The sequence below is a fragment of the Talpa occidentalis genome, unplaced genomic scaffold, assembly GCF_014898055.3.
Source record: "Talpa occidentalis isolate TD23 unplaced genomic scaffold, MPIMG_talOcc4v2.1, whole genome shotgun sequence".
Lineage (NCBI taxonomy): Eukaryota > Metazoa > Chordata > Mammalia > Eulipotyphla > Talpidae > Talpa > Talpa occidentalis.
Window position 1 is genome coordinate 114725983 of NW_026555331.1, and position 25790 is coordinate 114751772.

The following is a 25790-nucleotide window of genomic DNA, read 5'->3' on the forward strand; positions in this document are numbered from 1 at the left end:
AATATGTTCCTAAAGATTATATTGGCTCTTTTATTTCTTTATAACTTAAAAAAATGCTTATTGGCATAAAGGGAATTAGATGCAACTGTAAAAACAGATGACTTAAAGATAGTTACCCATACAGTAAAGATTTGATTAATAGAAGTTAAAATTATAAGCTATCAGTTGTGATCCCACCAAATTAGGAAATGTCCAAATTATCTTTTTATCCTATTTGTTTTGTGGTAAATGTATGCAAATATTATGTTGTCTCCATTACTCCAATTTTGAATTCTATCACAGGCTAAAAGAAAAACAGCCTTGAGGGTTGTCCATTCATTAAAAGATGATATACTATAACAGCTTTTCTATACTGACGCTTGCGCCTTTTGCATGCTTTTGGGCTTGAAATCTGTGATTAAATGCTACATTCTTTCCATTGGCTAGCAGGGATGAAAATTATAAAACTATGCTAGTTTGAAATAATTCTGCTTTGAAAAATTAAGATCAACATATCTATAACCAAGTCATACAAATAATGATTTAATAAAGAAAATTTTCTTACATAAAATAATTCTAATGGACCAAGAGGAATCAAGAATATTTTTGCATACTCTTATTCTTCCTTTGCTAGAAATTATGCATGCACTTTGATACAACCTTGATTATATGTGAACAATCCTTGTATAATTCTTGGCATACAACTAAGGTTCAGTCTTTCTCCCCTCTCTTTGCCTTTCTGCTTTATTTTCTGATCCCCTGTCTTACTCTCTCACACTTTCTCTCTTTCTCTACCCTCTTTCCCCTCCTTTCCTCCTTCTTTTAATCATGATGGCTACCTTTGAAGTCTTTGCTGATTATTCCAATTAAAACTAATCACTTGTTTCCTAACTGCCATTGAACATACCTAGTGACCTTCGGTGGTTTTGTATTTTATTTTGTATTTTGAAAGATCTGTATTTTATTTTGAAAGATCTTTTGGAATTTTCTCATATATAAATGCCACCTCCCTGGAAATAGTTACTCTGCAGAGGGAAGAGATCAATTCATTAACAGACTTTGCAATTTAGACTAGCTAAACACATTTTAATGTAGGTCTATAGTATTTTTCTGGAAAGTGCCTCTATTTTGAACACAAAGAGAACATGTTTATGTCATAATTTCTAAATGGAAAAAAATCTTAAATATACAGAAAATATACCTTCAAATCATAACTAACCTTGTAAACCAGTGTTATCTCAATTTAAAAAATCACACAGAAACATTGAATAGACATATCACTCGTGAATCTAATTTTTTTAAAGAAATTTTAGAAAATAAAAATGAATTCCTCTATATTTTTCTACAAAATATAGAGTGTCTCTGTCTCTGACTGCATCTTCCTCCTTGCTCCTCACTCAGTCACTATAACCACACAGGCTGCTTAGCTGTTAAATGGGAAATTTCTACCGGTGAACTGTGAGTCTCAGCTGCCCGGACTCTTCCCATAGAGATGCGTGGCTAATTTTACCCCTTTAATTCAGATCTCTGTTCAAAATGACTTAGTAGAGACATTCTTCCTGATCTTACAACCTAAAATTGTAATTACGGTGAATTTGGTGGTGGGAGAACTATGGTGACCACACCTGAGGAGAGAAATTCTTTATTGTAGGGGCCTCCCTAGTGGCACAAGGGGATAAGTCTCAACAAAAAACAAAGCTATTGGCATCTAATGTAGCACAAGTTCGATCCCTAGCCAGGGCACTAATCCATATGTCGCAGCAGACCTCTCCTGTCTTGCCTGCTGCTCCTCTCCGCAGTGTATTTCAGTCGATCTGCCTGTTCTGCTCCCCACTCTGTCTCTTGTGAATCCTCTCACATCCCTCCCACACCTCTGGCCTAAACCCCAGCTCTTGTATGCATAAATAAATATTTTTTTTAAAAAAGAAATTCTTTATTGTGAGAAAAAAAGAATGAACAAGGATATAAAATAATAGCAGTTCAAAAAATATACATTAAAAAAAATTAACCAGGGGGAATAAATGACCCCAATAACAACAAAAATCAATCAGTCAATCAATCAATCAAATAGTACCTCTCACCATTATTTCTTTCCTTTGCCCCAGTTTGGTAGTTTATTTTATATCATATTTTAATTTATCCCTTCATTTATTTATTATCTATGTCCTCTCCCTTGAGAATAAGTTCATAAGGGCAATTACTTTGCCTGCCCTTTGTCTTAACTCCAAAGTATAGAACTGTGTGTCCCCTTGGTTAACAAAAATGAAATATTTATTGACATAAACAAAGCATCATCCTTTGTTATAGGCCTATTATAAAAAATAAAGGCAGGTCCTGCCACGCCCGCTGCACCCCTCAGCGGTGTGTTTCGTTGGTCTGCCTGTTCTGTTCCCCACTCTGGCGCTGGTGAATTCTCTCACCCTCTCTCACTTCTGACTGTACCCAGTGCTTGTATAAATAAATAATTTTTTTTAAAAAATGGCAAATATAAGCAATTGATTATGAAGTATTGTGTCAGCTGTGCTGTTTATTTTCGTATTTTTTATTATGCAATGTCACTTTTCTCTCCACTCAAAGATAAGGTATTTGAAGGAAGGAGTTGGTTTCATCTTCTTAATTTTAGTGTTTCCTATTACACCAAGTGTTTGCCTCATACATTTAATATATTTATAAATATAATTTTTCTCAATGTCAGAAGAACACATTTTAAATAACTTTTTGTTATTCATAATTGCAATGTAAATCTTAGTTTTCCCATATATTTCAGTCTATTCGGTATATGTATTTTGATATGGATTTATATTTTTATAGAATAAAGAACAATTTAAAGACTACACACTTCATAAAATATTCAGTCTCTTTGAAAAGTGAATTAAGGAATAATTTCTGGAATTTCTTGTGAAAGAAAAAATTACATATTTTGTTTTCTAAATTTCTAAGTTGATAAAATATGATTGCCAACGCATAAATAATTATCATTTTGCTATTTATCTGTGAGCCAAAAACAGCATTTGCTTTGTTTCAACCATATGTTCTTTTCTTTTTTGCTCTATAACAATCTTGTTTTTGTTCCTTCATTGGAGCTGGCAGATAACTATAAGGATTTGAATTCCAATGCCAACTCAGTATTAACTTTATATCCATGACCAATGATAAATCTAAACTCTATCTAGTAGAACTATTGAGTAATCTTATGTTAATCACTTTGTGTACCAGCTCTGACTAGCACTAATGAACTAGGTTTGATTGGAAACCCCGGTAGATTACTATCATCCTGTAGAGACTGATTTTATTAGAAACCACCCCATGGATTTTTCCTACTCACCTATGTCAGACTGCTATGGCTCAACAATATCTGAAAAGTCTTCATACATTCTGTCATGCAATCCTTGACTCAGGGTGCCAGGAATGTAAGTGGATTCAACCATCATACTTAAAAATACTAGTTCTCCACATAATTCATTTATTTACACATTTTGATGTTTTGCTGATACCATTTTTCAAATTGTCAGAAAAGGTAATGCATAATTACAAACATTAGAAAAATTACTTTTAAACCATATTTAGAAGTTAAAATATATCATTTCTAGAAGAGAATAAACAGATGTATGTATGGTTTTAAGGTCATATTTAAAATAAAATATTTGATATGAACATTTTTATTGTGCAGATGCACTATAACAAAGAAAAATTCATAGGATATTGCTTTTTGTCTGCTATAATACCAAAGAAATTAAATGATGAATTAAAAAATAAAAGTCTTAGTCTGTGTTGCATAAACCTTGAATGATGTTAATCAACCATGATGCATGACTAAGGCACACATCTGTCCATATGATTTATGATAGAATATAATCAGAGAATAAGCTCTCCATTTATTTAAGAACTATAGTTCATTGTAAGAAGGGATCATGTTTGGCATAAAAGCATGGAAGTATTTTTCATTTATACTATTCCTGAAAAACTCCCCAAATTTTCTCTTTTTTACTCATTGCATGCTGCTAGTACCCCCTTGTGAGCTTTAACTCAGGAAATGACATGATTTCTCCTCATCAGAGAAATATTTTCTTTTTAAGAAGTAAATACTACTTATATTCTGTTCAGCTAATGGTGGTCTGTCTGTCACACTTGGCATGCTTGATTGTGTAGAGTGATTAATGCCAAAAGAAAATGTAGATAATACTTTGCTAGAATGATTATTAGCAAACTTGAACAACCACACTGTAGTGAATTACATTGTCAGACAGGGAATCAAGCTCTCTTGAGTATTGATGACTTTATTTTTTTTTAATTTAAATATTTTATTTTATATAATTCTTACATCTTTTTTCAACTTTGCACAATGTATGCATTTTCATTTTGGTTATGAGTATCGATGGCTTTAAAGGACATAAATGTTGCAGGATGGAGAAAAATGTACAATATGTTTAGTGTCAATAAACTTAATTAATCTTCAGAGGTCATTAAGAGAAGTTTATCCCTGTTATATTCATTAAGTATCTGTTACACATTTAATTACATTCAGCATTTCATGACTTTTGTTTGCAGGTTTGTTTCATTTTTATTGCACTTTACTAAAGAAATGTACTATAGTATCATTCACTTTACAGGTAAGGAAACAAAGGCTAGAGTTGTGGTCATTTGCCAAAGGTTTCCCAGTGAGTAAATGGTGGAATCATTTTCCAGCCTAGAAAGTGTGATTGTACCGGTCATGCTTATAACAATTCCACCATTCTGTCTGTTAGCAATGGAGCCCCTCTTCACATATAAAATTTCTGTCAGGAAGCCTCTGCTACGTGTTAATATGACTGATGTGATTTCCCACCTTTTAACACTAAGAGATTTAAAATTTAAAAATCTTTTTTTAAAAAAGTGTGTTTTCCTTGACTATAAAATACAACAGTGATGATGTTAACACTAAGATACGTCATATGATAGTGTACTTTTGATAGACTTATATGCTAGAGGAATTTATTCTTAAAACAACACTATGAGGTAAGTTACAGTACCATCACATTTTACATAATCTCAAACTATGTTTAAGCAATTCATTAACCCTGGAAATCTGATCTAGGTCATCTGTCTTGAAAGTTATTGTCTTATTCTTATGTTGGGTTGTACTTAGGAGAAATATGTCTCTGGAGCACTTTCATAAAATATCCCAACCTTTTTTTTCGAGTAACGTTGGTTTGCAGCACTGTCTAAGATTTAGAGGTACAGGACTACCCCACTTTCTATGCATGTTACCACACTACACCTACCACTGAGGCACCATAATCCCCATCACAGGTACGATACACCCTCCACACTTTACTCTCCACCCACTACTGCCCCCTCAGTTCTGCAGTGAGATCTCTAGATTTCTAGTGTTTCCAGTTTGCTTTTGTCACACCCTGTGTTTTCTTTATCATACTTTTTTTTAAATTTTATTTTTATATTCCCCATATAATTGCAACCCCCTTATTTTGACCCCAATCACTCCTTTCCCTGTCCCCCCACAATAGTGTGTCTCTGGTTCATAGTTTGTTGATTTTGATTTTTTTTTCTTATAGTTATTCTTTTTCCTGTTTCCTTATTTAGGTTTTCTAGATTCCTGCTATGAGTGAGACTATCCCTGTGCTTTATCTCCTATATTCCATTTATAAGTTTTAAGGGTAATTTTACTCTGCCTTGTTTCAGAATTCATGTAACTGAAACATAGGGAGGAAGTTATGAAAAACATACATAAATATTAATATTTGTTTAGTTTAACTTCTAATAATAAAGTTAAAATAGCTCTAATATAAAATAGAGATTCTGAATGAGATTAGAATTTTCAGTTAGATTTGGCTTTATAAACTACTTGCTTTCTTCCATAGATTACACCAGAACAACTTGGTTTTTATCACAGTTAATTGAAACCTAGGAAAATATGATTACAATTACAATTGTCATCATCAGATATATATTGGTAATTACATCTGATGTTAGGTAATACTGATATTAGGTAATATACCTGTTTTAATGACCACTTTGTCTTTAGGACACCTGTGGTACATATGAAAATTTGACATTTTCCTATATCTTGTCATTTAGTCTTCCTGATAATCCTCAATGTCAATTAAAATCATACTCAATTTGCAGAAGAAAAATGGAGGTACAGAGAGATTAAGTAAATGTATTAGAGTAACATAGCAAATAAATTGGAGAAGTCCATGTGATTGCTGATGTCCTATTTTCTTATAGCATAACACCTTATCCTGTGTAATAATACACTTGAGTAATTTTTCAGTTAACCTTTTTTACTGAGAAATATATTTGTTCTGTAGTCACCTTGAAATTTATTAAAATGACCTTTTTTTGGACAAGTTTTGGATTGTAATAAATGTCCAGTGATTCTAGCTATTGTTACCCTGGCCTGTGGGATTCAGTGACTGCTGTATGATAAATTACTGTAGTAATCAGCATCTATGTGGTAGACAAAGAAACTTGAAATCCCTGGAAATTACAGTTAATGTTTTATTTGGACTTGTTTATTTACATTATCTGGTGAATGTGTAACATCCATTATAATCATTGACATAAATATATTTGAGCACTGCATTCCCAAGACCATATTTAAGTGTATAGTGATGATTTCAAGTGATTAGATTTCAAGCAAGTTGATTTAGTTGATACTTGTCTTGGGCAGCATTGAATCTTTTCACACAATTCACATGAAAGTATGATAAAAGTGACTGTATAAAAAATATTGAGCAATGTAATGAGACACGAAAGTCATTTTATGCCATATAACCCATTTGTTCTAGTTTATGTATTTTACTCAATAAAAAAGAAAGAAATCACTCATTCACACAGTAGGTGATAAAGACAGCTTTTTGATTTCATTATTTAATCAATTCAAAATTGTAATTTGCATAACATTTTATTAACAATTAGTGATTATTAATTTGGTATTAACACTTAATTTCTAAAGAAATCATTAGGGCTGTGGCCTCCCCGGTGGCGCAGCGGTTGACCACTGGGCTGCGAACCTGCCGCAGCCTCTGCAGCGCCAGCTCGGTCCCCGGCCGCGGGTGAGGGTCCCACATGCACACAGACCTCTCCTGCCACGCCCGCTGCTCCCCTCAGCAGTATGCTTCATCAGTCTGCCTGTTCTGCTCCCTGCTCTGGCTCTGGTGAATTCTCTCACCCTCCCGTGCTTCTGACTGTACCCAGTGCTTGTATAAATAAATAAATAAATCTTTAGGAAAAATAAAAAGAAATCATGAGGACAAAAATGCAAAAAAAAAACCAACTTTTTCTTTTTTAAATGTTAACAAATTTTAAAATACAGCAGCTATTACATATTAGATGCCTAAGGATTATCACATTCATTTTAGTGGATGAAGAAAGACTCAGATATGACTTAGAAGCCATTGGATGACCACTTTGTTTTCCTTATTTTTTAATTCTTGATTTATTTCTGATACAAAAATACAGCAATTATCTCTAGATCATTTTATTTAGAAGTGAGTATACATTTTAAAATTATATTTATTCCAAAGTTTCTTTCGAAACTAGGCATTTTAATACAATTTTTGCAGTTTCAGGACAACTTAAAGTAGTTGTATTTTCATGGAATTTGTCCTAAGAAATGCTGTCCACTAGAGAACTGTTGTTGCAGTTAAATAATTTATTGGCAACTCAGCGACCATAATAACTGATGAAATATGTTGAGACAGGGAGCAGTCAAGTATAGTGAATGTGAAATGTACTGCGAATTTTAGAATAGGAAGAGCATATGTCAGGAAAAATGAAGAATAATAGCTACAAAATAATATTACATTTATTTTCTAACATTTTAAATTGATAAATAGTATCTTTAGGTAATGAACAGTTTCTTTTAAATATAAGGTAAAACTATAAGAGTAAAACTTCCTGTGACAAAACTATATATATGTATGTATATATATGTATATATATATACACACACACACATATGTCTGTTATCTGTAGCATCTAGATAGAGTGAGGGGCAAAAAAATAAATGAATTGTAATAGAGTATGCTGTTATGGAATATGTAACATCATGGGTAACCATCATATAATTCATATTTACTGTACACAACACTCATATCTAGAAAGACAACATGAAACTAAATTAAATGAGAAGTAAAAGTGCATGTTAAATTTTAGTTTTTACAATCACTGTCAGTGACCTAGTTTTGTTTTGTCTTTTTCCCTTCCAAAGGAAAAATCTATACATTGCTTCCACAAGTTTTGCAAAAAAGCCCCTCAAGGCTCCACTTGACTAATGCTTCTTTGGGACAAATGTAGCCTGAGGTATGGAAAGAGTTTTTCAGGTCCAAAAACTGAATCCCACATTAATATGGAGAAGTGTCCTATTAGGGTGATGGCTCTCAGCTAATAGTAGAACTTCCTAATGTGTGAAAAATATTTGCTGGTATCACGAGCTTTGTGCTGGGCTTATGAGTTTATTTGGAGCCTGCTACTTGTGAAAGCTTCACCTTTTCCATTTTTAGAAAATGTGAAGCAGCAAAAAGGTTTTTGACAAACTGCAGATCCTGCAAAGTTTAATCAGCTTGATTGTGGGCACCCACTGCCTCTCCTTGTCCCTTACTTTATTACTTTATTTGATCATAAGCAGTTTTGGGGGGGAAATCTACTACTGGATTGTAGTTTGAAAATAAAGGGAAAATGTGATTCTCAAGGATTAAGAATCTCATTTATAAAAAATTTTCAGCAAGTGTTTGGAAAGAAGACTCAAAGGAGTTCCTAAATGGTAACTTGTTCTCTCTCTGTCTCTCTCTGTCTCTCTCTCTGTCTCTCTCTCTCTCAATTTAGGACCCCTCTTTTGTCTTGGTAATGGCTGATATGATATGGTAATATTGTACTCTGATGCAAAAGCAAAAAGTATTTTGGTATCTTAGTAAGTTAGTGATTTTTTAGTTTGTGTACCTGTGTTCTGCATGTTTTGAAATAACATTTTCTTCTCATTTTAAGAACTTTAAATTATTATTTGAAAATATTAACTGCTTTACCTTTAAATATTTCTTCATATCAGTGCTGGTTTTGGTTTTAATATGGTGTCTTTTGTTTTGAAGTTTTGTATTACATTGGGAATGAAATGTGAGAAAAACGACAGTCTCCAAATATTGCTGGCATTGTTTAAAGAGGAGCTAAAGACTGGTTTTAAAAGACACATGGATTTTTCATTAATTATTTTTATCCTATGAGTTTATGACTTTAAATGGTGATGTGACAGTCGTCTACGGAAAATAGAAAGTGGGTGGGTTTTCCTCTCTTGGGATCTTGCCTCCATGGTGAGTCTTCAGTGGTGGTATCATGAACAAAATAAAGGTCTTCAAAAGTCAAAAATATGTGGATGAGAATATTTCAAGGCATTGCTAGCTTAATAGTTAGCATTTGTTTTTTTCCTGTAGAGTGCCTGGCAGGTTTATTGATTCCGTTTATATATCTTTAAATTCCACATTGATAGGATGTTTTCAAGTCTTTGGCAGTTTGCTCATGGTAAGGTTAATTACCTATTGGAAATGAATAACTAAGTGATCTAATCCCACCAGCTTCTGCAGTTAGTAGAAAATTATTTGTAACAAAAAAAAACCTTCTCCACAGTTTATTTCTCATCATTCTACAGCACTGTGAAGGATTTATTATGGTACTGAAAGAAGCTACTTTCTTATTTGTAAAAATCAAACTACTCTTGTCATTAGTGATGCATTATTCTTTTCTTTCTTTTTATAATCAGGGAAAACTAGTTTTTACTCCAAAATAGGTTTCCAATTTCTTTCAGCAAATTCCCTGAAATTGCTGTTTCACTAAGGCAGAGAGGGCATAGAAATGAGTGCTATCTAAAGCAATTGTTGTTTGAGCAAAATTGTCTTATTGTCTCTGGCAAGCTGTTTTCTTTACACCTTTTGCTTCTGTGGTATTCTTTCATTGGGGAGACTACACTAAATTGTATAATAGTAACAAATGATCTCAGGTGACTTTGTATAACAAAATATAGATAGATAGAGAGAGAGAGACACAAACACATATATTATACATGCCATTTGTCCATCATGAGGTAGTTTAATGGATGCTGCATCACTGTAAGAAGAAGAAGCATAACCTGAGACACTTACCCAGTAGCAAAAAGAAAAGAGCAAGGAGAGAAACACAATCTATCTTAACGATTCTGCTGAGCTGAGGCACATGTTTCTTACAATCACTTATCACTTATCCAAAGCAAGTCACATGACTATGTAGAAGGTCAATGATACTGCAAGTCTGACTCAGCAGGGAGCAGCAGCACATTTCTTGACAATAATGTAATGTGCTGATGTTTGGTCACAAATATTCACTTCCCTTGCCAACACATATAAAATCCCAAATAATCACAGTGCTGCTCTTAAAGTCCAGGAATTTATGATAGTCCAGATGAGAATCTTAATCAAGAAATCCTGCCAGTAAAAGAGTTATACTCCAGCTCCCCTGCACACACACACATATTCACACACATCGCCACCACCAGCACAAGTGAACACACACACAAGCAATGGTGAAACAGCAAAATATTTTTAATCAGAAAGGGGAAGAAGTGAGACACAAAGCAGTTACTGTGTAGATCATAGCAAATTAGAAATTATAATGGCCATGACAATTTTTATGTACATCAGACTATCAAAATGTCTTGGGATGAGAGCCAGTCAGGAGTGAACTTGAGAAGCTATGGGACACACACTTAAATAGCTGAAAAGTTCAGTGTTATGTTAATAAAACAGATCCTCTCTCTTCACTCAGCATAAGCACACATCTGGATCTTCCTATCTAAAACTCAAAAAGCACAATTTTGCTTGTTATTTTAAGTGTGAAATGGCACATTCAATAAAGAAATAAAATAAAATTAAAGAATAACAAAAAATTAGTTTCTTAGCCCGTAAGTTAAAGAATGAAAGGCTATTCTTAAAATGTTTGAGACCACAGGAAAGTACAATAAGTAATTAGCTTGATTTATTACAAACAACTGTAAGTCAATATGACTATATAGATTTTTTTTCTTTTTTACAAAATTGTAAAATAAGTAACATTAGTGGTAGGTCTCACAGATTTAGAGTTTCATTATTCATATAATTTCTACTGTCTTGCACTCAAATTATTTTAAATAGGAAGACAATAGACTTTGAAAGAAAATAATATAAAAGTATGTCACAGCTGATATTTTCAAAAAATTAATGATAAATAACAGTGCATGATTTGATTAGAGTCAAGTGGCAATGTGGTTAAAGAGATCTTATTCACAGTGAACAGAGAGAAAAATAATAACTATTCCTTACAAATAAATTTAAAATAGGAGATGCTGCAAACATCAAGAAGCATCAAAAATGTAACATATTTTATATGTATTAATAGATGAGTAAAATATGGGATTTTGCAGTTAAACATAAGAATGTTTGAAGATACTTAAATTCACACACTTTAATCAGGATAGGACTTATACTTGTTATTTGATATATATCTAATTTTAATCAAACCCACTTAGACTTCTGCATCATCAATTGATTATTTTAATTTATCCATATATATTTCAAATCACCGCATCTTTCCCCCCTTTCCTGAAAGACAGAAGAGAGATGGAGGTAGCAAAGAAGGAAAGAGAGTAAGAGAGGGAATAAAATTCTAAATTTGGAATAAACTTTTCTAGAAATATTAATGGCAGTTTTTAAATCTTTCCAACATTTTCTGTTTTTTTTTTTTTTAAACAACATGAAAAATGTAAATTTCAGTTCAGCTAACTCCTAGTAAATCATTGCTTAATGAAAACAAGCACCCCAGAAAGTAGTATTTTACGTTTGTTCTTAGTACATCCCTGCAGGAATTAAGAGACATCAGATTTATCAAAGTCACAACTCCTTTAGAGTTTCCAGGAGAACAGCAGATCAAAGAAAAGAAATAGATAAGATAAGGAATTACAACTTACTTGCAATAGGAGTTTCCCATTTGTTTCACTTCTTACTATCATTTTAGAACAAGTTAAAAGTTGCTTGTTAGGAATCTTTACCTGACACTAATGGAACCTCTTCTGACAGATTTTTTTTGTTGTTGAAAAATTATATGATATGAATTGGAAAAAAGATCTGTCAAGTTTGATCAATTATTATGTATCTGCAGGTGCTTACTTGGCTCATATAATCTTCCCAAAGATAGTTGAAAAAACTCATTTGTGCCAGATGATGTTCTGTATTATCTGAGAAGACACATATTTTCATTCCATCAAACAAGTATGTAATCATATATGTAACTACTGAGTTAAACAGGACTCCATGTGTAAAGCAGATTTTTTTTTGTCCAGCATGATGGTTCCATTGAGGTCTGGTCACTTTGATGTAGAAATAAATGAAGTACTAAAACTTTCATTCTATAAGTAAACTATTTAATAATGTTATCTGTAACTTTTTAAACAGTATTTTTATTTGAGCAATATATTATTTATTAGAAAATTTAGTTTGTTATAGAATTTACCAATATTCTAGTACTATATAGTATATTTGTTAAAAGTTATAATCATGGTATATTTTGCATCTCCACCTCCCTCCCATAACTTTCACAATCTCTGAGAAGACCCAAGTGATCTAATATGGCTGTCCACACTGGTTGGGGTTCTTCTATTTCTTTTATATTAAGAGCCTCAGGCTCAAGTTAGTAATCACCACTCCGCCTCTACTCTATTTCTACAGTAGTGTACCCTCTACTCTGGATGCCAATTTTACATTGTAGTGTTTGGTCTCCAAAGTCCTTGATGTGGGTATATGCCCCTGAGTCAACAACTTGTGTTGGGGGGTAGGGGAAAGGCGGCAAACAAAATTCAGTTGCAGTTTTTTTCTGCCACTTTCCCCTCAGCCATTGCTTCTGATGGATGCTGGAGTTATCTGTTCATCTTTCAGGGTTATTGATTTAATTGTGCATATATGGAGGAAGTAAGCCTGGAGTCTCCACTCTACCAACATTTTGCCATACTTGCCAGTGACCAAAAGGAACCCAGAACTTCCAAATGGTTCCTGAATCTCACTACTCGAATCCTCATGCTTGAATCCTCTCTGTCTCTTGATAACCTATTACTGTGCTTTTTAGAAGGCACCAACAATGGCCCTTTACCTTTACCCACATTTATGTAGTTCCCTCATATCTCTAAAGCCTAGATTTCCCCTGGTTATTCTGCTTCTTATGGCAGATATTGTAAGATGTTTATTGCCCTACCATTTAAATCACAGGGGCTAGAACTATGTTCTTTTTGCTTCCAGAGCAGTCTGCTTTTTCCTCCCTAAACAATCTAGCTATGTGGCATGTCAAAATATGTATACTTCCTGCTACTCCTCATTATAGAAGTCTCTCCAATTTCTGATCAACACCTTTTTTTTTAAGATTTATTTATTTTTTAAATACAAGAACTGGGGTGCAGGCCAGAGGTGCAGGGGGTTGAGAGGATTCACCAGAGACAGAGCGGAGAACAGAACAGCAAACTGGCTGAAATACACTGCTGAGGGGAGCAGCAGGCGAGACAGGAGATGTCTGCTGTTCCATGTGGGAATCTCCCTGGCTGGCTGGGAATTGAACCCACGCTGCAAAAGCTGTGGACAGCTTCACAGCGCTGCACTCAACCCACTGCGCCACTGGGGAGACCCAGTCACCAACTTTCTTTAATCAGGTTTAGATTGTTGTCACTCTCCCAAACTCCATTGTTTTCATGTAGTTAATTTCAATATCCACGTAGATGAGTCCTTAAAAACACTAGTCTCTCAGTTACTTGACTCCTCGCCCTCAAAGATCTTATTCTGCACTTTAATATTGCTGGTAAATAGTTTCACCATCTTGTTATTATTATCTTGTAATTATAATGCATTTATTACATTAAATATTATTATAGGAATATTTAACATGGTATTGACATTTGTGTTTCAATGTTTACATATATTTTTGGACAAGTAATTGCCTATTTACTTACACATTTAACATAAATTGTGTGCTTAAATCCATTCTTGAAGTTTTCTTTAATTCAGCCATGTTAAGGGATCCAACAAAAATATGTTGTATAACACTAATGATAAAGGACTGATAACAAAAATCTGCAAAGAGCTGATGAGACTCAACAACAACAAAGAAAATAATCCTGTCAAAAAATGGGCAGAAGAGCTAAAAAGAAACTTCTCTGAAGAGGAAATGCAAATGGCCAACAGGCATATGAAAAAATGTTCAACATCACTTGTAATCAGGGAAATGCAAATCAAAACTACAATGAGATGCCATCTCACACCAGTGAGAATGGCACATATTAAAAAAACTAGCAACAACAAATGTTGGCGAGGATGTGGAGAAAAAGGAACCCTCCTGCACTGTTGGTGGGAGTGCAAACTGGTCCAACCACTATGGAGAGCTGTGTGGAGATTTCTGGACCTACTAAACATAGAGCTACCATATGATCCAGCAATTCCACTCCTAGGTATTTACCCAAAGGACACAGAAACATCAATTCCAAAGAGCACCTGCACCCCTATGTTTATAGCAGCACTGTTTACAACAGCTAAGCTTTGGAAACAACCCAAATGCCCAAAAATAGATGACTGGATCAAGAAGATGTGGTACATATACACCATGGAATATTACTCAACATTCAAAAAAGATAAACACATGCAATTTGCAGCAACGTGGATGGTGCTGGAAGGGATCATGCTCAGCGAAATAAGCCAGAAAGAAAAAGAAAAATACCGGATGGTCTCACTCATAGCAGGAATCTAGAAAACTTAAATAAGGGACCAGGAAAATGAATAACTATAAGAAAGTGAAAATCAAAATCAACAAAAAGCTATGAACCAGAGACTCTCTATGGAGGCTGGGGGGCGGGGAAAGGAGGGATTGGGGTCAAAATAAGGGGGTTGCAATTGTATGGGGAATATAAAAATAAAATTTATTTAAAAAATATGTTGTATAAATGCACATAGGATAATATGCTCTATATTTCTCAAATTATAGTAACAGAAATATTTTATATTTATCTAAAATGTACAGTAAAAGACAGGATTGCAAATAACAGAAAAATTGTGCTACCTCTGACTATTGCTATAGTGTTTATTGACTTAAATCAGATTAATATCATTTAATAAATTAATAGTTAAGTAATGAGTCTGCATTGTGTTATTCCTTTGTTTTCACCAAATTATATATTTTTCACAAATGAGATAACATTGTCATTGGCCCAAAATTAATGTGTCTTATTTTGTTTTCTAAATTATTTTTTTTCTAATCTGAAATAGTTTGTAGCTAATGTTACAAAGTACCTTTTTTAGTAAAGTTAAATTTTTGAAAGCATGTTTTTAATTTCATGCTTGAAAAGATCCAGTTACTTAAACTTTCTGTTTACTTTTCATACTGGTATATTTTATTTATTCGGAAAAAATAAAAAGCTTTTGTTAAAGTGAAATCCTGTTACCTGCTAGCAGTACCATAAAATTACTGCTTAGCTAGGTTGTCAGTGTGAGCCTTTCATCTACAGTGAAAAATGTTAATGACATCATAGCATTATGTGCAAATCAATAGAGCTTGTAAGTGTTTCAACTGATTCTCAAATAAATCAGTGATTCTTTTGCAGAGTCAGAACCCAAATAATGAATTAATTCCAAGAACCTCAAATCCAATTAGTGCTTACAAAATATAATTTGTTTGCTGGACTCAGAGAGAAATGCTTGCTGAAACTGGTTTTTGACCCCCATGATACCTTTTCATTTCTGCGTTATATTTCCCTATGCAAGATATTTAAAGAAGTTTGTACTGACTTAAGTTAGTGGGTAACCTACTACATAATCACTAATTGTTTTAAATTGAAATTTAAGAATGAATGTGTTTATTTTTGCAGGGTGCTTTAAATGTAGCTGCTTAAAATAACCCATTGGACCAAACAGATGTACCTCAAGAATTAAGACACTTTCCTGGAAAGAGGTAAGAAATTTTAAAATATTTGCATGATGATAATAAGTTTTGGAGAAAATGTAGATATAGTAGTATACTTCCTTGGCACATAATTTAGAAGATTATTTTTGTTTAAAGACCCAAACCATAATTTAATAGAAATTTTGCTTGTAGTTTTAACAGTCTCATTATGAAGGTGAAATCCAGTGCCCCACCCAGATGTCCCAGTTATGTGAGCAGGGGAAAAGGAAGGTGGTGTTGAGTGGGGTTTCAGAACTCAGGAGACCCATTGTTGCTCAGAGCTTGAGGGCAAGAAAAGCCACCTTCACCCTCTTCTCCTGTTCCTCTCATCTGGATAGGACAATAAATGAATTTCAGGGAGGTCATTTTTAATTATTAAGCTCCTTTCTATTTTTAATTATATGGTCTTTTAATATGTGGAATGATTTGCATATGTGAGAGGATCACAACATTAAAAAATACCATATTGTAGGAAATCCACAATGCCTTATCAAAATATTAAGATCTAGATTTTTTTCTTTTAATATTCACACTTACTATTAGACTAAGTTTGCCATGTACCCTAATAATCACAGCACAGGTAACTAGTGTGTGGTCAGTTGCCTTCCAGAAAGATCCTTTGGCTAGCCTGCCCATCTTTCCTGGATCACATATGGTTACTGTCGACTAGAATCCACTCAAAGGTTTGAGTGCCAAGCACAGAAGAGTCAATTTTTAATGTTATATTATCTTAATTTTGACCTAAGATATGAGACTGAAATATTACCCTTAGAATTAAATACTGTAATAAAAAGGGATGTATACATATTATATTTTTTAACCATTGCTTACTATAATTGTTGTTGAGATTCATTTTATGATATAAAGTAGGAAGAAAATTCAGCAACATTAGACTTACCAGTTGACCTTCTATTATTACTATTAGAAGGAATTACTATTGGAAGGGATGAGGAAAGGAATTTAAACATACACTTAGCCATCTGTGAGTTGTGTATTTGTCTAGTAAGGAAAAAAATCTGAATTGAAATGTTTTTTCCTTATAGTTCTCTGAGTAGAATAAAATTCATTCATCAATTGTATTTCAATTTTTATTTAGCAAAACCAATTTAACTGGGTTTCTTTGGATTTGTAGATGTATATTTCTATTTAACAAATGTTTTTTACCTCTGGAGATTTCATATTTAGCATCAAGAAAAATAATTTTTATGAAAATTATATTATAATTGCAATATGGAAATGCTTAAGTAAGAAGTGCATTAAAATTGTTAGAGTTAACACCATCAATGTGATTTTTATAGGCGCTATATCTCACATTTTCAGTATTGATAGGACAATATACTTGAAAATAAGACTTTGTACTGCCAGTTCTCTGATACATACATATATGTTCATAAATATTCATTATTGAGCTATATTAATATTTTGCCTTGCACAATACTGATTTCCTAGATGCTTTTTTTTTACTAATGCATAATGTACACAAAGATAAATGATTGCTTTCTTTTTTAACAAATTAAGAACTTTTTGAATTTCCAATTACATTTGCCCTATCAAGCATCAGTAAAAGAAGAAATGTTTACAAGGTGAATTCCTGCATACCAACTAAAATCTATTCCAAAGATATGAAAAGCAAAGGCATACATAGACTTAGCTTTTGATATTACTTCATCATTGCATTTTAATATATATTAGAGGATCAAGCTAGTTTCTCAAAATTAATTTGTAAAAAATATCAACAATCCATATGGATGAGTCCATTGAACACAATTAATGTTGTATACATTAGATTAAAATGGAATCTTGGGTAGTAGTCAACTAATGAATATTTATAAAAGTCAAAGTAACAAATTTGACTACTTCTGGATATTGTATCATCATAGAACTATCTAAAGAATTGAATTTTATGATTACATACTTTGAGTAATAGAAATCAAACTAAGGTAGATAAATATCACTCGTTTGGAAAATATAGTCTGGTCATTCCAAATTGGGAGTATTGAGATCTACTTTTATAAATGTCCATTTCAATGACATGTTTACCCTTACCTTCCCCTCCCTTTTTTGACAGATATAATATGAAGTAGTTTTATTGACATATAAAATGTATTATGAAAAATTAATATAATTTTTAAAAGTAGATAAACAATGTTTTGCTTGTCCTGCTAATTCTATTATTTAATTGTATATTTGCTTAGGAAATGACAATGTAGCAACATCCATGACACACTTTTTTGCTCTTCTGAATCAGAGAGCACTTCTGCAATTATTGACTATTCTTTAGACATCAGTCCATATATGGTTGATTCTAAACAAATTCTAGATTAAATATAATCAAATACCTCACTAGTAACCACATGACAAAGATTTTAAGTATTAGTCAAAAAAAGCTCATAGGCATCAAAAGTTAAGGAAACTATATACTGATTATGGAAGAGAGGAAAGTAAGATAAAATTCCACAGTATATTAAAATACATATGGATGAGAATGAAAAAGAAAATAAAAATCAGAATGCTAAGAAGATCAAAAATAGTATACATTATTTGTTATTCCATTCAAAGTTCATGTTTATATAACTATTGAATAGTTTTGGTCTATTTTGTAGGGAGAATTGAATTATATGCCAGACTCACATAGTTCTAGATTTCAAACCTTTATTGTTCTATGACCTTGAGAAAGTTACTTTGCCCTTATTTAATTTTCTCACTTATACATTGCAAATAGCAATACCTAATATTACTAGCTTATAGCTTCTATATTTTTAATATTTTTAAAGTAATTTCAAAATTATAATGTACTTTATTCTTTGCATACTTTCAAACTCTTTGATATTTATTTTATTTCTCAAAAGCATTTACTTTTCTCGTGATTGTTTGTCTTATTTATTCTAGTTTGTAAACTTTTTATGGTGAAATTATTTTCATCTATATGCTTTGCCCCCATTGAGCAGTTTAAGCGACAGACAATATTTATTTAGTGAGTGATTGAAAGAAAAATTAAACACTCTTTACTTAGATATGTTTTTGATTAATTGAGTTAAAACACGTAAAGTTCTCTAAAAGGGTGTCCTTATTCAAGAGATAAATAACTTTTCTTTCCATATGAAAATCTTTTTGAATTAATATGTTCACTTATTATTTGGTCTATTTTTTAAATAGGTTCTCTAAGTTTATAGTGTATTAACATTTAAATTTGTTTTGCAAGCACTGCTAAGATTTTCAAGGAACTAAAGTACTTTTCCCTAATCAGGGAATTTCTTAGATACTTTTAAAGAATATGAGACATTTGGATTATTTAGTTATGCTAAAAACAGTTTAGTAACAATAAACCTTAGAGTCCTGGGCAACTAGCAGACTCACCTCATCGCCTTGGCTCAGATATTATTGCCCACAGAATCAGATGGACAGTATGGAGGCATGACATTTCTTCTGAAAGAATATAGCACATGCTTCTCCTCTGCAACTGATGTGGGTTGGAATGGAAATACCATGATTAGAAGGGACTTTTACTTAAACCTTCAAAAAATGTCATTGCCTGCGTGTTAGCACAAATTCTACCTGAAGTTCCGACTGAATAGTTTATTTCTTTATTTTTCTAGCTAATAATTCCTTCTTTGTTCAAACCATTTTTCTTTGATAATTTATGATAAATGCTTTTAGGTTTGTCTTAGCCAGAAGTGACTTAAGAGATCATTTCCTCATTTACATAAGGAGATAAGTCCAGGGTTAATTTAAGACATAGAACAAGAACACAAACTCTAAAATCTAATTCTAGAGTGATATCACAATATTTTTCTCCCAAGATATTCCTTTTGTTAGACTTTCTTCCACATTCATTTTAGAAATATCTGTTGACAATTTTCATTGCTTATCAATATTGTCTTCAAATGCAATATTATGTTTGTATGGGCAAAATAGAGGTAACAACTTTTCTTCCACAAAGAAATCCTATCAATGAAAAAAATAATTAAGCAAGAAAGGTAGGGTAATAAAAGAAACAAATACATAGTGCACTTTTTCAGGGAACAATCCTGTTTAGGTTGTAACTTTTATGGCTGGCTAAATATTTATTGATCTATGTACAAGAGACAAATATTGCAGAATTTTTATCTTTGTTAAATTTCTTGAGATGTCTATAATCTTTGGGTGAAGTCTCTAAATACATTTACTTTTTCCTTACTGACTTTATTGAGGAATGATTTAGTTGATACAAACTGCAACTTTTTTAAAGGACTCAATTCTCTAGGTTTGGGCAGTGGATGTATACAAATGAAACAGCTATTACAGCAAGATACAGAATATTCCATCACCCAAGAGTACTTATGACCTTTTACTTTTTTATGCTGCCTATTAGTTTTCATTTTATATAAATGGCATTATGCCATATATGTATTTTGTGATATTTTTTCACATATTTACTTAGAGATTTATTTATGTAATTATGTTAGTTCTTTCCTTTTTGTTAACTTGTAGTATTCCATTGAATAGATATATTACATTTCTTCATTCACTTGTTGACATTTAGCTGTTTCTTTTAATTTTTGTGAATTAATGTTCTATGATAATTTTGTAAAAGTGTTTGGATATATGGATTGAAAATCAGGGTCATTTGGCAGTACATGTTTAACTTTGCAAGAAACAACAGTTTTCCAAAGTGGTCTGTACCATTTGACATTTATTAATCAGTGCATTGATTGTTCCTGTTGCTCTGCATCAGGGTTATGAAAGCTATAGCTCCTGAACCAAATGCAACTTTATTTGTAAACAAATTGTACTGGAATGAAGCCACATTTCCTTATCTTTTCATGAGCTGCTTTTATGCCACAAAAGCAAGGTTTCATGGGAACTGATATCTAAACCAATGGTTAATCAGTCTTCCCTCTTTTTTGGCCATAATTTTAGGAACATATTATAATTTACTGGCTTTATTACCACAGGGAGAGAATAAAATTTGCATCTGTCCATTTTACTACTAAATTTTGCTAAGAAGTTGGAAAGAGGAGCAATTAGAAGCTTATGTGTTGCTTTGAGATTGGAGATTCCATTACTTAATTTATTTCATCTGAACAATATTTTTCTTTGAATATAGTTGGCCTTTGAAATAGCTTATGTTTAGAAGCACTACCCACAGTCATCAAGGGTTTGCCTGAGATTTGAGAAAATTGACAAGGAAACTACCATCTTCTACTCATCTTTACTGAAAACCTAACAGCAGTTAGCCAAAACTGAAAATAACAAAAGGTGAAGGAATAGCATAAAAAGCAGAGTGTTAACAAATTAGTTGTAGTTGTAGATAGTTGTACATAAATTCATGTAGATTGATTATTTAAAATGAAATTCTTAGAACAATTTATATAAAAATAAAGATTCAAGTCCTCACATTTTTTAAGGATTTTTATCCTACTTAATTTTAAAATTTCACATTTCATTCTGGTCACAAGTTCCCTTAAGCCTTCTTTGTTAAGAAAACTGTTTTACAGTCTCTAACACTGATATTTAGAAAAAATCCAGACCAACCATAGAATTATTTTTCAATCAGAAGAGCACAGAAGTTCTGAAAATTTTTTCTAACATTATGTATTTTAAGTAGTATTTTTTAAAAGATGATTAAAAATCTCAAAAAGAGTATTAAACTGTATTTTACTGTAGCCTACTTGTAGGCTATAGTAGGCTACAAGTAAGCTATCTTACTGAATAATACGACAAAATTGGTAGACTTGAAGTAATGTTAAAATTGTATCATAATGCCAGCCTGGACATTTTTTAATGGGACAGGGAGGATGGAGTTGGCAGTTTTTTAATGAAAATATGTAAAACAAATTATGACATTTGAAAGATTTCACTTCAATATCTTACAGAGTTTTCTACTCGTGATACTAAATTCTCCTAGGATGTTGATTAAAAAAACTATCACAGAGCATGGAGATACAAAAATGAATATATGTATGTATAATATAATCAATCATAAATGATTTCTGGGACATCTTGTATCTTTTTTTTTTTTAACAGCAGTAGAAAAAATGAATTGAGGTTCTGTAACATTTAAAGAACACACCAAATTTCTCTGTGAAATAGTCAAGAAGTCCCACCGCAGCAATGATTAGTATAGCTTGCAATATAGTTAAACATTCTGATACAGATTCAGCTGGTAAAGAAAGAGTGAAACCAAATGGATTGAGATGTATACATTTTTATTATCAGATAATATGTAAATCATATTGATTCTTTACTTTGAATCGCATCTAATTTCTTAAGAAGTAGATAAATCTGTTGCTCAAATTTATAATTATAAAAGGGCACACATGTTTAAGTAACCTAAGAAACTATATGAAACGTTTATATTAACTGGTCTGCCATAATGCCTAATTTCACTATCATCCAATCATCTAATGCCATATAGATCTTCATGTCTCAGCACAACATTTCATCCACAAAAAAGAGCCTTCATAATTTGCAGTACTTGTCACACTTTAAAGTTCTCATTCAATGCTTGTCTTCTATAAATTATACTTTCTATTAAGTTGGGGGTTGTGATTCTATTTACTATTTTATTCACTAGTAGATTAAGCAATTGATCTTAATTTAAATATTCAGGAAGCTATCTAACAGTGAAATATATTTTTTGCTTAGTTATTTTCATGATTTCTTGCTGTTTCCAATAAGAATATTAATTTTGAAAACAGTTTTGATATCTAGGCTTACAGGCATATTTGAATTATCATCCCTAACCAGGGTAATGGCTGACCTATCTAAAATTTTTGAAAGCATTATCCTCAATGTGTTGGTTGACATTTTCAAATTTATAATAAAAATTGATTATAACTGAGAGTTAAGTATAGCCAAGAAGTGGCGTACTATGTGGTGGAAAAAAAAAAAAGGAATTTGGCTTCAGTATCATAGGATATAATGACAACTTTATTTACCTACTAGTTGCTTTGTTTTACCAAGGCAGACAAAGTTGGAGCAAGGTTTTTTTTCAGAGATTATTCAGTGCAATTCTTTTAGATATGAGAATGAGAGAAATGAGGAGAGACAGGCAAAATAATCATTCCAAGTAAACACGATCAATATAATCCTAGGTATAGAAATCAAATTTTTGAAAGCTATAAAGACACGTTTTCTATTGCAAACATGTGGACTTCATTTCAGTTATTTCCCGCCTTAAAAAACATATTCTTTTGAAAAATTTTGCCTTAAGCAAAAGATAAATTACAGCATTAACATTTTGTGAATGAAGTAAATCTTTACCTCCATAGCCCGGTAACTTAATGCACGAATATCCAACAAAAGTAATGAACTTAATGTCACTCATTTAACAGCAAAATGATTCTGTCAGCATTTTGATTAATGTCTATTTTGAATCAAGAGATCATTGTCTTCTAGAAATATTCAAGACCGATTGCTAGTCTAGACTCTGAAGTTAGATGGAGGTGCCTTCTAAATTAAATCCTTTCATATCCCACAGGCTGAAATCATGCACATCTGCCACGTGTTAGTTGAAATTCCACACAATCCTCAGTTGCCAATTTTGGCTGAAATGAATATAATAATAAAAGTAAGGAAACTAAGAAAAATTATCATTCAAAAATGTGTATTATATGAATGTCTTAAAGACAGCAGGAAAACAAAGGGTTCTTGCATTCTCTACTCACAGATTTAAATTTGAAGCTGAACTGTTCATAGCTCCAGGGAGAAACTGTGAAGATGGGGGAAAAGGTTTCAAACTGAGCAGCACAAAATAAGTGAGACAGTGAAAGATGAATACTGTATGATCTCACTTATATTCTGGAACTTTAAAAAAGCTGAACTCATGGAAATAGAGTGGAATTGTGTTTGCTAGAGCAGGAAGTTTGAAAAATGGGGAGATTTTGAATTAAGGATACAGACTTAATTTAAGATGAATAAGTGCTGGTGGTCTAATGTATTACATGGTATCACCATCTAAGATAGATGCTAGATGTTCTCACCACACACACACACACAAATGCTAATTATGTGAAATGATGTTTGTGTTAAATGGCCTTAGTATGATTATCATTCTGCAATACATATGTGTATCAAATCAACACATTGTGTACCTTATGCTTATGCAGTATTATAAGCCAGTTAGAACTCAGTAAATTAGAAAGAGAAAAAAAAAAGGACTAGACAACCAGTTAATTCAGAGGTATTTTCTGAACAGCCTTCTACTGGGAGACATATGAATAAGACATGTGAGTCCTTCATTCAGGTGTCTGTCTTTTTAATTGAAGATGCACTTGTCTCATTAATTACCACTTTACTTTGTGAATAATTAGAATATTTCAGGTATAATGATAAATTATTAAAGAGGAGTAAAAATAAGTGTCCAATAATCAGATTATTGTTATGATGGGAACAATATAGTAACATTTACAATAAAATAAGCTAGGATGGTGCTAAGTGCTAAGATGGTGTAGTGTCCACTAGCTCAAGAAAATTATAAACATTGATTTTACTTAATTAATGGTGATAAGTGTAAACAAATATCCCAGTATAAAATTAGCCAAAGCATATAAATAAGGAATTATAGCAGACCAAACTATAACATGCTGCAAACATATGAAAGGATGCTATGGCTTATATGTAGTGCTGCCAGCTACAGTGGTTAAGGAGATACCAATTTCTCCCATCAGGTTGGTGAAACTTGAAAAGAGACAAGCGATTTTGTATATTCTAGGGTGCCCAAAATTGAGCTCTCTCATTGTGAAGGAAATCCATTGACCATTAATTCATGAAAATTAATCAAGAAGTCAAATGTGTATATTTTAATAAAATAACAACAAACAAACATGAACAAAAGTAACCCCCTCCCCAAGGGTACCAGAATTAGCCAAATGAGGTTTAACTATGAGGTTTTAATTCATACTATTGAGTATTACACATTGATTAAAAATACAGGTCCCATCTGTGTATTTTACTATAGACTTATTCAGGATGTATGTTTCAGGAATAAACGTCTTTGCTAAACAATGTTTATATTTCCATATTATTTAAAAAAATATGATGTAAAACCCAATCTATGTGCTATATAGGTATATATGTTTTCATCAATGTGAAAACATGAGCAAAATTTATGTTAACCTTAGAAACCTGTGACATGAGGAAGGGAGTAAATATAGGGAATTTACTTTTAACTTTTCCCCTACCTAGTTTCTTGTACTTTCACTCATTGAGGTAAATGCATTTTGATTTATTTAAAAAATATAAATTATAGTCAAACATGTAGATACTCTGGGAAATGAGATGAGTGCTCTTCAGATATTTTTGGATTATTAATTGTTTGTGATTTATAGACTATGACTTTCCCCCATCCATTTGTTCAGGTAATCAAGAGATTGTTAAAAGTGCTCTTATAATTAAGGTATATTAAACCAAAATTGAATTGTCAGAATTTTTTCTTTTCTTGCATATGTATATTAATATGGTAGCTTTCATCCCACTACTAGTACATAGGTCAGAGTATGTAATCAGATTTTCTATTATTCCATAAGCCTAATGAACTATTTGCCTAGTACATAAGTCAAATGTAAGAAACACCACTGATTAATGCTCAGGAGGCCCTGGTATAGTGATATAAATCAAGAGCAAATGTGAGAAAGCAGTTCCCACTCCTTTGAGGAGCTATTCTTTCAAGAAACTGAAGTACCACTAACCTGGCTCTGATAAGCCAATTATGTCTGTCCATTGCACAGTGCACTATGGGTAAACAGCTAGGACAGTGATTCGAAGCAATGATTGGTCCAGATGTTTGAATTTCAGCTATGTTCGAAATAGAAACATTCAAAAATATGTGCTTTAATTATAGACATGGAAATAATTATTCCTCT

At 32.3% G+C, this 25790-nt stretch overlaps 1 protein-coding gene across 4 annotated transcripts in view; it reads left to right on the forward strand.

Moving 5' to 3' along the window:
• Positions 1-25790, forward strand: part of SEMA3A (semaphorin 3A) — a 691723-nt gene that overhangs the window by 399052 nt on the left and 266881 nt on the right. For all 4 annotated transcript variants that reach the window (XM_054692483.1, XM_054692485.1, XM_054692484.1 and 1 more), the window contains one exon: positions 15872-15954. The gene's annotated coding sequence lies outside the window, so the exon portion shown is untranslated. The remainder of the gene's footprint in view (positions 1-15871; positions 15955-25790) is intronic.